Consider the following 11,971-nt stretch of genomic DNA (forward strand, 5'->3'; position numbering starts at 1 on the left):
CACAAGCAAAGGTAAAGTTTATGTCACCGTTCAGTCAGAAGTGAACTACAAGGGTGATTTAGGAAAACCAATACAACTTCTTAAACGTGGAAAATCTCACACATTCAATCCATTAGTAATATCAGGAATGCGTCCAATCAGTGCACCGACGCTCAAAGACATTTATCATTTGCTTGCAGTTGTGTATGGTCCTGATTGGAAAAACATTCCGGGAACTGAAGTCTATTCAATCTTGATATCAACCGCTACAATACAAGATAAAAACGCTGCCGTTGATGAGGACTGTGACTGCGATGAAGAAGACATTGGTCTTAGAGTTTGATTTTTGTTAAAATTTCAAACAAGATTATGACAAGTTAAATTTTTAAAAACTGTTTATTTGTTTAAAAAAATTTTGTTTAAATTTTTTTTGCTTTTTATTGTTTTGTTTTGTTTTTTGTTTAAAATTTTTTTTTAAATCAATTATAACATTGCCAAATGATGTTTGTAACAAAGTTTCATGATTTTTTATTACAGTAATCTTTGGATGTTTTCTTAAACAACACATTATTTTTAATAATAAAAGTATAGTCATAAAACTAAGCTAAACCATTTATCCCGAGCAAAACCGAGTAAAAACCTTTTAACATGCAAAACCAGATAAAAAAAAAATTTATATTTGTTTTAAATCTGATTCTGCAGATTAGGATTTACCAATATCTGTTCAAAACATTGTTTTATTAATATGCATACAATAGTGTTTCAATTACAACTGCATAACAAACAGATTTTCTGAAAACAGTTTTTGCCAATTACTCGAAATGACAAAAAAGTGAATTATCAGGTTTTGCAAGTCCACTCCTCATTTATCATCAACTGTTTTGAATGTTTTTAGCAAAAAGTTTTGAAAGCTTTTAGCAAAAAATTTTTGTTCAAAGTTACGAATGTGTCAAAAGTGCCCACTGGGGTATGTATTAGAAATAAAGTTTTTTATTATATTCAGAGGCGCTTTTACAGAAAGCAGAAAGGGGGTGTATGGGGGAGGGGGGTTCACTCCCAAAGAAAGTGATTTTCAAGTTATATTTGGTTTTTATACAAATTTAGTCGGCTAGCCAGGTATTTGACAAAGTTCAGTAGGGTAAATTTTAGTTTTGAGGACCTTTTTTTTTTTGTTTAGAAACCAGTTGAGTACTTTTTAAGGATTCACCTCCCCCCCTCTTATTTTATTTGTAGAATTGCCTCTGAATATATTGTGTAATTATCATGTTATAAATTATTATTTTTTATTTTACTGTGTAATTATTAAGCTATAAATTACTTTTATTATACTGTGTATTTATCTGTGTAGTTATAAATTAGTAGAAAGAATCCGCTTAGCCAATAAGAAATCTTTTTTTACATTTTTTCAAGGAAAACTTATATTTATAAGGTTTTTAGTAAAAATGGTTATTACTTTCTTAAACCATTTAGTTATACATCAAGATGTAAAACTTGAACATTTGCAGGTAAGTGGGGTCCAGTAAAAAAAAAATTATACTTATTTTTTGCTTGTTTGGTTAGTTTCTGTTATTTCCACTTTCTGATATTAGGTTCTTTTTGTTGTTGCCCTATATATATATATATATATATATATATATATATATATATATATATATATATATATATATATATATATATATATATATATATATGTATATATATATATCTATATATATATATATATATATATATATATATATATATATATATATATATATATATATATATATATATATATATATATATATATATATATATATATATATATATATATATATATAGGGTAAAGTTGCCGATATTGTACCGGCACCTAAATTGTACTTATGGTGTATCTAATTATTTTTACCACCTAAAAAATATCTTTTGACTAAAATTTTATCTTTGCTATGCTGAACTTAGGAATCAATTGTTTTTTTGTGAGATAAAACTAGATTCTGGCAACAGTTACCTTAAGTTGACATGATGCCAAAGTTTTCTTATTTCGGGGGTTCAATGTTTAGAGTATTACTTTAAACATGTTAAATATATGTCCTTTTTATCATATTTATGTAAAAGCACTATTTATGTGAATTCAAAATAACTTTCAAGAAATTAAAATACAGTAGCATTTGTTGTCTTATTTCGTTATAAACCTAAAGTGAGTCTAGTCGCGTAATTTGTACCTCACGTAAGTCCTTTAATTGTACCAAGGCTGCCATTTTGAATTTTGAATATTTGTAACTTTTGTCAAGAAGAAAGATTTTCCGTTGTGTATAATTAAAATAATGTGCAGTAATATCCATCATTTTCCTACCAAAATTTAGGCTACCACATTAGCATGTTACACATTTAACATAAAAGTTATACCTTACTGATGGTACCTATTTTCAGTCTATTCCAAGAAAGATTTACAGATTCATAGTTTATTAAATTGAAAACTTTTTTACTTGTAAAATCAAGATAGTACATGTTAGGATCTTGTTTCCTTAATTGTACCGATAGCATGTTTTTTAAAATTTAATTCCCTATCAAATACCAACGTTTAATTTTGAAATATTTCAACTTTTTTAGAAAAGTTTATGCCCAAATTATAAAATACAATAAAGTCTCATTGTTTCTACTTGGTATTTTTTATTTATTTTTGACTTTATTCTTAGAGGGTATAATATTGGCAACCTTACCCTATATATACATATATATATGTATATATATATATATATATATATATATATATATATATATATATATATATATATATATATATATATATATATATATATATATATATATATATATATATATATATATATATATATATATATATATGTAATTTAATTCATTACAAACTAAAAAATCAATGCTCTAAAAAAGCATTTTGTTCTTGATATTAATTTTAATAATAATGATGAATTAATTAAAAATACTAACCCATTATATTATAAAGCAAATTCAAGGAATAGAAAACGAACCATTCCTAGTTCTCCATGTAAATGTTAGTCATAAAAAAAATTGATTCATTAAAACAATTTTTTATATAAAATAGACAATTTTCGAAATATTTGCCTCAGCAAGACAAATAATTTGTGATGTCAAATATCAGTCTGATGACAAAAATATTGAGAACAGTTTACCAAACTACAAAGTGATTCACCAAATTAGAGCATTGAGGAAGGTAAGCCGGGGGTTGCGTATTTTTATTAAAAACTCAGTTACATAAAGTTAAGTTATTTATAATTATGTGTCTTTGTGCATTCAACTCATAAATAAAACCTTAAAAAACATAACCGTAAATGCTTTTTATAGACCAGTTTTAAAGTTATTTAAAGCGTTCGAAGATTATTACAATAATTTAAGTAATTAAAGATAATTAAAACAGTGACCTGAACGTTTTTAGTTTGCATTATGACGCAAGTTAAAACATTAAACAATTTTTTAACGTCATCTTTAAAAATAGTTGAAAGTTGAAAAGTAGTTGAAAGTTAAAAAGAAAATAATTGAAAGTAGCATAACTTTTTCAATTTACTATAGAAACTTCATGCAGTTTTTTTATTTGCAAATTATTGCGATTTTATTTGGCGATAATCATCTTAGTAACATTATCGTAGACCATGATCTTATTCATTCCAAAAAGTGGACGGAGAGAATATATTTTTACGATTTAACCTCTGGTGTTAAAAATATTGTATATGGTATTAAGTAAAACAGTCTTTAAACCAATTTTGCTTGAAATACAAATGCTTTTCTTTTATACATTGCTATTAAAACTATGCAACTTTTTTATTTTTTTAAATCTAGTTCACTCCTAACAAAGGGTGCAAGCTACCACTATTAAGTTGGGAGGTCCTAGAATACAAAGAAAAGAGTTAAAGAGGAATCAAACGGAGCCCATAAAACTTGAAAAGTTTAAGGTTGTGTGTGTCAGGAAAACATCAGAATGGAATAGAGTTTAAAAGCGTTGAGGTGCGGTGAAAAAAGCCAGATGAATAAAAGATACAATAAAAGATTGCGACTTTGTTGAATGACGAGTCAAGCGAAAATGATCTTTGGTTGATGGAACTATAGATCATAGCTTGTTTGAAAAGCAATCATGTTAGTACTTGTAGAAAAAAGAAAAAGATGCAACCTTACGACGATAGGAGGCTAGGCAGATAAAGCAGGTCTAACAACATTTTCAATGCGTTTTTGAACCTTCTCTAGAAAGTAAAGAGCATCATAAGAAGAAGATCGCGACGTTAGAAATATCTTGTTCTTTCCCCACATTTTTGAGTTTTGAGATGAACAATTTAAAAAATTTTTAATTTTAACTTAGCTAAAATAGCTAGTTATTTTTGTCATCTTTTGGTTTGAAGAATATTTTATACATAACTTAACACAATTTGATGCAACAGTCGAAAAATAATGCGTGCTACAACACGGCCTAGTCACAAATGAAACAAAAACGCAAGCAGCATTGTTAACGTTACCAACTTCAATAAAGCTGGTCAAAATCTTCAAAACTAACTATGTGTCACCGAATATTTGGCAGCCAAATATTCGTTGCATCGGCCAAGCGCCCTAACCAAATATATAAGAAAAATTATACCGGAGAAAGAAAATAACAGTAAAGTCTTATCACCAAGTTTTCTGGTCGTATATACAATCGTAAATATAAAATCTCCATTCCGAAACACTGTTCCAATTTGTATTCAACATGAGGAATTATTGAAAGTAAGTTATTTATTTTAGACAATGTATTTAATTTTTTTCTAGAAACAATGTTTAGAAATTGTTTCCACAAAAAAGGTCCGCGATTTTAAATAGTGTCAGAACATAATTTTGAATAAGATTTTGGAACATTAAAGTTGTTTTCACAAAATCGACTATGGTATTTATGGTTAATTTCTGTAAAATAATTATCAAATGTTTTAGGAAACATTCCATATTTTGTTTTATACATGAAGTTTAAAATAAAACATATTTTTAGTTAATTTCGTAAAAGAGGTTCACAACTTACTACTTTATTGATTTTAAACACAACTCTGCATATTTTTGCTTTCTGTTCTTTTTATTGTTAGGATTTTGTGATTTTTAAACTAAGTTTAAAGGCAATGAGAAGACTGCATCTTAAGTTTCTCTTTATATTGTGAAAGTAAAGGTAGAACTTTCACAAAAAAAAAAAAAAAAAAAAAAAAGAGGAAAACTCTTCCTTTGTCTAAAAATCATAAGCTGAAATCACACATTTTTGAATTTGAAGCTACTTTAAATAGATTTATCTCACAACATTAACGGTGCCCGCAAAGTCTCACTTATTATAGAAAGTGTATCCACTTGTAGTATTAGTGGTTTTCAGTAACTGAGGGATATTGCTTACAAAAATATATAGGAGTCATGAAACTGTCAAAAAATGTTTCAACTAACATTAAAAAATTAGCCATTATGGGAAAGTTCCTAATTTTGAATGTATAGATTTTCTATAACGTTAACATTCATTTAATGGAAAAATAAAAAATAAATTTAGGAGGTAATATTGCATATATAAAAAACTTTTATACCATTCAAAGTTTAATTTTTTGCAATATGCCATTGTTACAGTCAGTGAGTTTTGAGTTTTTCTAAATATTTTTATTAAAAAAACAAGTCATTGTTTGAGTCAGCGAGTTTTTCTAAATATTTTTATTAAAAAGACAACAAGTCATTGTTTGAGTCAGTGAGTTTTTCTAAATATTTTTATTAAAAAAAACAAGTTATTGTTTGAGTCATAACTTTCGAACGCTGAGTCAGTGGCGTGGATAGAATTTTATGCTTTGTAAATGATACTTTCAAAAGTTATGCAAACTGTGATTATGTGATTAGAATCTAGGAAACAAAAATACTCCAAAAAGATCAACCCGTCTTTGCGCCAAATGTGAGGGCTATGGGTTAAAATGTTTTATTTATTATCTTATACAAAATTTATTTTTATCGACAGGTTCTAAATTGTCTAATTATCTTTAGTATCTTTTACTCAAATGGGATTTTGCTACTAAATTTGAGTTAAAATTATAAAAAAAAAAGTGTTTAAACGTGTATCATCTTCTTTTATTTATATTCAAAATTAATCAAAATACATCTCCTAAAATATTTTACCCGGTGTTCAAAATAAATCAAAACAGATAACTAAGCAGATTTTAAGAGAAACTTTCTGTAAGAATCAGGCAAGGCTCAATAGTGGCCCTCTTCAAAATCACTAATTTTTTTATATGTTGTTGATATTCACACTAGAAGCTCAATTCCAAAATTTTTACAGAAAATATTCATTGGTTCTCTAGATATTAGATGTCAAAGTTTGTCTAAATTTTTAGAAATATTGACTAAATGGTGTCGTAAGCATTTTTAAACTTAAAAAAAGTACAAACTAAATACTTTAAATCCGGAATTGCATTTGATTATTGTTTATTGGCTAGTTTAGACTTAAAATTATAAATCAGATAAAATAAAGACTTTGGCCTGTCTAAATATCATGCATCAAAAGTCTGCAAAAAATATTTTTAGTCTTTTTGAATCTTTGTTTTCATCTTCTTGATATTTCTCGACTTCTTCATCTTCAAATTCATTGTTATCATTTTCTTCAATAGTTGGTGCAGTCAATTTTGCAATTCTTAACAGATTACTCCGTCTAGAAAACAAAGATCTTATTTGTTGGCTTAAAACAAACTCATCTGCGGTAAGATATTTTCTTATCAGTGTATTAACTTCTTCTGGTGACATCTTCTTTCCTGTATTTTCTCCATTTATAAAGTATTTATAATGTAGTTTTTCTGCTTTATGGAAAAACGAAACGTCTTTCCATAAAGCAGAAACCCAACCTAAATTTTGTACTTTTGAGAGTATATATTGTTTATTGGGGTAGGTATGATCTTAACCGATGCGGTTATACAATTTGAATGAACTGGCAAAGTTGCTTTTATCTTTTCAGTGTAAATTGTTTTTACTTTATCTAAAGAAGAAAATTCTTCAGATCTTTTGTGCTGCCCTATCAACATATGTCCCTCTAACTCGATACTTGTTTTAAAATATTCCATACAACCTGTCTCCTGGCAAAAATGTAGTGTATTTAAACCATAATTTCTTTTCTTATTTTTTTCCCAGAGTTTTTCGCTGAAAGTTTCCTTCAGTACTTGTGAATGGAACAATCAATTCAATTGATGGTTTAACTGAAAGGTTGTTGTATAGCACTTTAACTCCTCCATTTCATAGTATCGCCACAAAGTCATGTAGTCTTCTTGGAACTCATAGGAGTGGTAGTTGCTTATATTTGGAATTTTAGAACCAGTTAAAGTAACATTCTCAAATTATTGTCAACATTTATTGTCAATATATATACATATATATATATATATATATATATATATATATATATATATATATATATATATATATATATATATATATATATATATATATATATATATACATATATATATATATATATATATATATATATATATATATATATATATATATATATATATATATAAAATTGAAAACATTTAATACGAATATATATTTGTTTTAATTTAATTTTTATTATATCTATTGTTTCCAACAAAAGGTAACTTTGATTCCGTTTTTTTGTTTTCGATACTATTCCTTAAACTCATTTGCGACACTATTCCGTTTTTTTGTTTTCGACACTATTCCTTAGATTCATTTGCGACACTATTCCGTTTTTTTGTTTTCGACACTATTCATTAAACTCCTTTGCGACATTATTCCTTTTTCTAATTTTTTTAGTAACATGTAATAGTAGTAAACATGATTGTTGTCAATTTTGATGCTTTATATAGATCATTTATATAAATTAAAAATAATAGGGGTCCTTGTATAATTCCTTGTGGAACTCCACAGATTATATTTAGAAAGTAAGGTAAAAAAGATCCTTCGACGTGGACATATTGTTTGCAATTTTTTAGGTAACTTTTAAGTAAGATTAAAGCTTTTTCAGTAATACTATAATATTCGTGTTTTGTAAAAAGTATTTCATGGTCAATTGTGTCAAACGCCTTAGATAAGTCTGTAAAAACGCCTAAAGTAAGTTCTGATTTTTCAAATGATTCAGTTATGCTTCGAGTGAGATGAATTACTGCATGTTCGGTAGAGTTGTTTCTCTTGAAGCCGTATCGGTTCATGTAAAGTATATTATTAACAGTTAGATGATTGTATATTTGGTTAAACAAAATTCGCTCTATAATTTTTGAAAAAACAGAAAGGACAGATATTGGACAATAATTACTGACATTTGAGGGTTCACCACCTTTAAATACTGGTGTAATCTTGTCAATTTTTAATTGGTCTGGAAAAATTCTTTGATTAATTGAACCTTTAAAACCTTTGAAAAGAATATACTTTATATCGTCATATGAATCTATAACTATGTTACAATTTATGTCATCAGGACCAACTGCTTTGTTAGTTTTCAGCATTTTAAATGCATTTTCAAATTCTGAAAAAGTTACTTCAAATTTATCTAATTTAGAAATTAATGAAAAAGCGTAATCATTTATTGGATTTATCATACTAGGAATATTTTTAGCTAAATTTGGACAAATAGATACAAAAAACTTATTTAGCCTGCTCGCTATTTGTTTAGGTTCATGTAAAAATACGCCATCTGTTTTTATAGTCTGAGGTATAGAGCACATTTTTAATTTGTTTTCACCAGTAATTTGACTTATAATTTGCCACGTACGTTTTGAGCTAGATTTATGCTTCTCTAGTAAATCGCAGTAATATGTTTTTTTTTGCCTTTTTTCTTTGACTTTCAAATAGTTTAGTGCAATTTTTATAAATTAATTTATTTTCAGGTGGTGGTTTTTTTAAGTATTTTATATATATGTGAAATAACGGACTTACTATGACCCGTATAATACTAGTCATGATAAGTCTTTTCTACACCGACCATTTTAATATTTTGCTTTATTTCAATAGATTTTTAAAGAAAGCAAAATAAAAAATATTTTTGTTTTGAGTTAACGATGTATGTTCAATATATTATAACTTCTATAAAAAACACACACAAAAAAAAAACAATAAACGGGGAGGAACCTTATTACTTTTTTCTTTAAAAAGTTTCAATAAACTTTTTTTTCAGACCATCCTCAGCTTATTAGGACTCTTGCCCCGTTAATTTTGAAGAAAATTAAAGTTTGCAAGTAAAATCTTTTTTCTATAAGAAAGAAAGTATAACACACATTAGGAAATTCTTTAATGTGTGTAAACGCGCAGGCTTAACTAATTAATTAAGCTCATTAATAACGTAGTTACGTTATTTTGATACTTATAAGTATCTCTAACATGACATAGATGAGGATGGGTAGGAGTGAGCCAAGGGTAGCAGTGAATCGCTGATCCTACAGCTAAAACGGGAAATTAAAAAAATTCAAAATTTTCACCAAGTACTTACATACTAATTGTTGTTAACACAGTCCAATTTTTTTACCGCTTCTTGGTTCGGGTGTATCCGTTATCGTTGTCTTCCATTCTTTTCTGTGCAGAAGTAAATTTTTTGTATTTTTTGAAACTTTTTTAATGAGCATACTGGCTGTTTCGAGACATAAGATAGTAGTTGAAAATTTACTAATAAACAATGCAATTTTTAGAACAAAGTATTTTGCATGCATAAACCACGTACTTGTTGCACATTTAATGTTTTAATCCAGTTGCACAGCTTGGGGAGGAATGAGCCATTCCTTCACGGTTAGGATTGAACCGTGGGTCACTAATACTTCACGTTAAAAAAGTTTTGAATTCAGCGTAAAAACATATTTACGTTTGACTTTTATATCTTAGTATATCATTAGAAAACTCGTGTGAATTTTAAAAAGCGACATCCAGATTTGTCTCTTAGAACACCTGAAGGATGTTCTCTCCTAGGGCAACATCATTTAATGCCCATAATGTAAATATATTTATTGATAAGTTAAAACTTTTTGCTAGATCACCAGCATTTGCAAATGGAACTCGGATTTTTAACCTTGATGAAACTGGAACAATTACCGTGCAGAACCCACAAAAGGTATGTTAATCTTCAAGAATAAGTATATTTTTCATAACATATTTATTTCTTACAAAGAAAGGTGTGAAGAGTGTCTGCAAAGTCACAAATGCTGAAAGAGGAACCCTTGTCACAACTTGTATAATAATCAGTGCTTCTGGACAATATCTTCTACCAGTAATTATTTTTCCAAGAGTGAATTTCAAAGAGCAAATGTTGTCAGGAGCTCCTTCTGGATCTCTCGGACTCGCATGTAAAACAGGCTAAATGAACGGTGAACTTTTTTTTAGATGTTTTGAATCACTTTATCAAGTTCTCGTCTAGTACGAAAGAAAATCCATCATTATTAATATATGACAATTTCGAAGCGCACTTATTCTATAGCAGTCTTAAATTTAGCAAAGGAGCATAGAGTGACCATTTTGAAATTACCGCCTCATTCCACGCACAAGTTACATCCACTTGATGTGGGAGTTATGGGGCCATTTAAAACTGCATATAATGCAGCAATTGATTTATGGATGCTCCACAATCCTGGAAAGACATTTACAATTTACAAGTGGCTGCATCTGTAGGGCTTGCTTTTCTGAAAGCCATAACATCTTCTAAAATTGTAGCTGCTTCTAAAAAGACAGGTATATTTCCTTATGACAGGAACGTGTTTACAGATATTGATTTTATGTGCAGCTCTGTGACAAACAGAACTTTTGATGTCAACAATACTTGCATAAAAATCACGTAACCATTACTTCTGATAACTTTTTTAACCCTCATGTTTCATCAAATGCAGACAGAAGGGTCGCTCTAGGATTGCCACAGACACTCCTGAGAGAGATTGGATCGAGAAAAGGCTCTGCAATAAAAAGTTAGTCAAACTTACAAAAGAATTAAAAGCAAATTAACAGAATATTAACAAAAAATTTCTTAAAAAAGACGTATTGGAACATTTGACAATCACAAATAAGAAAGGTTTAATAATCCTAGAAGATGATTTGGGTGCTTGTGATATATATCCTAAAGAAGATAACTTTGTATTGGTTAAATTTGGAACAGCAAAAAAAAAATTGTTTTATGTTGGAAAGGTATTATGTATAAACTCTGTAAAAGAAGAAGTTAAAATTAGTTTTCTTCGGAAAAAAGGTGATATTTTTAAGATGCCTAATTCACCAGATATTGTGACTATCCCTAGAACGGATGTTAAACTATTGCTACCTCGGCCAACTTTTTCTGGAACAAGTAAAAGGCAGCATTTCCGTTACAAATTTGAGGTTGTGTTTGACTATATCAGTATTTACTAAATATTATTTTTATTGCCAATATACTATATGGTAATATACTACTTTCATTACATATAGATACTTTTATTATATCCTAATATTTGGAGATAATCATTTATCATAGCAGAATTTATTGTTATTTATGTTACATTATTACTTAATTATTTTATGTTTAATTATAAAGTATTTGTTACTTACTTAATTTTCAATAAATTACTTAAAGAAAATATCTAATTTTAGTTTTCTAGTAATCAAAGATAATGACTCACTCCTACCATTTGCTTAGTTCACTCCTACCCATTCATGGGTAGGAGTGAATCAGTAGCAACACCTGCGTTATTGTTCAAGTTATTAAAAATCTGAAGATATTTTAATATTTCATGTATTACTATTAGAAACCTAATACATTAGGCTGCCTTAGGCTTCTTAACAATTTTTCTATACCCAAAGCCTCTTTCATGATCATCAACAATCATTTGCAACGTCAACACTAATTTCGTTGGTCTTAGGCATTTTGGAAAACTTTTGACATAAAACAGAAGTTATTTAAATATCTAAAATTTAGACAAACAAAATTAAATAACTTACCAGCAAAAACAATCAAAAAATAAACTTACATCACTAAATAATTCAATAGGTATGAATACTTATGTCGTATTTAAAATTGCACTTTCTATGTTATATA

Source organism: Hydra vulgaris, chromosome 09 (assembly GCF_038396675.1).
Source record: "Hydra vulgaris chromosome 09, alternate assembly HydraT2T_AEP".
NCBI lineage: Eukaryota > Metazoa > Cnidaria > Hydrozoa > Anthoathecata > Hydridae > Hydra > Hydra vulgaris.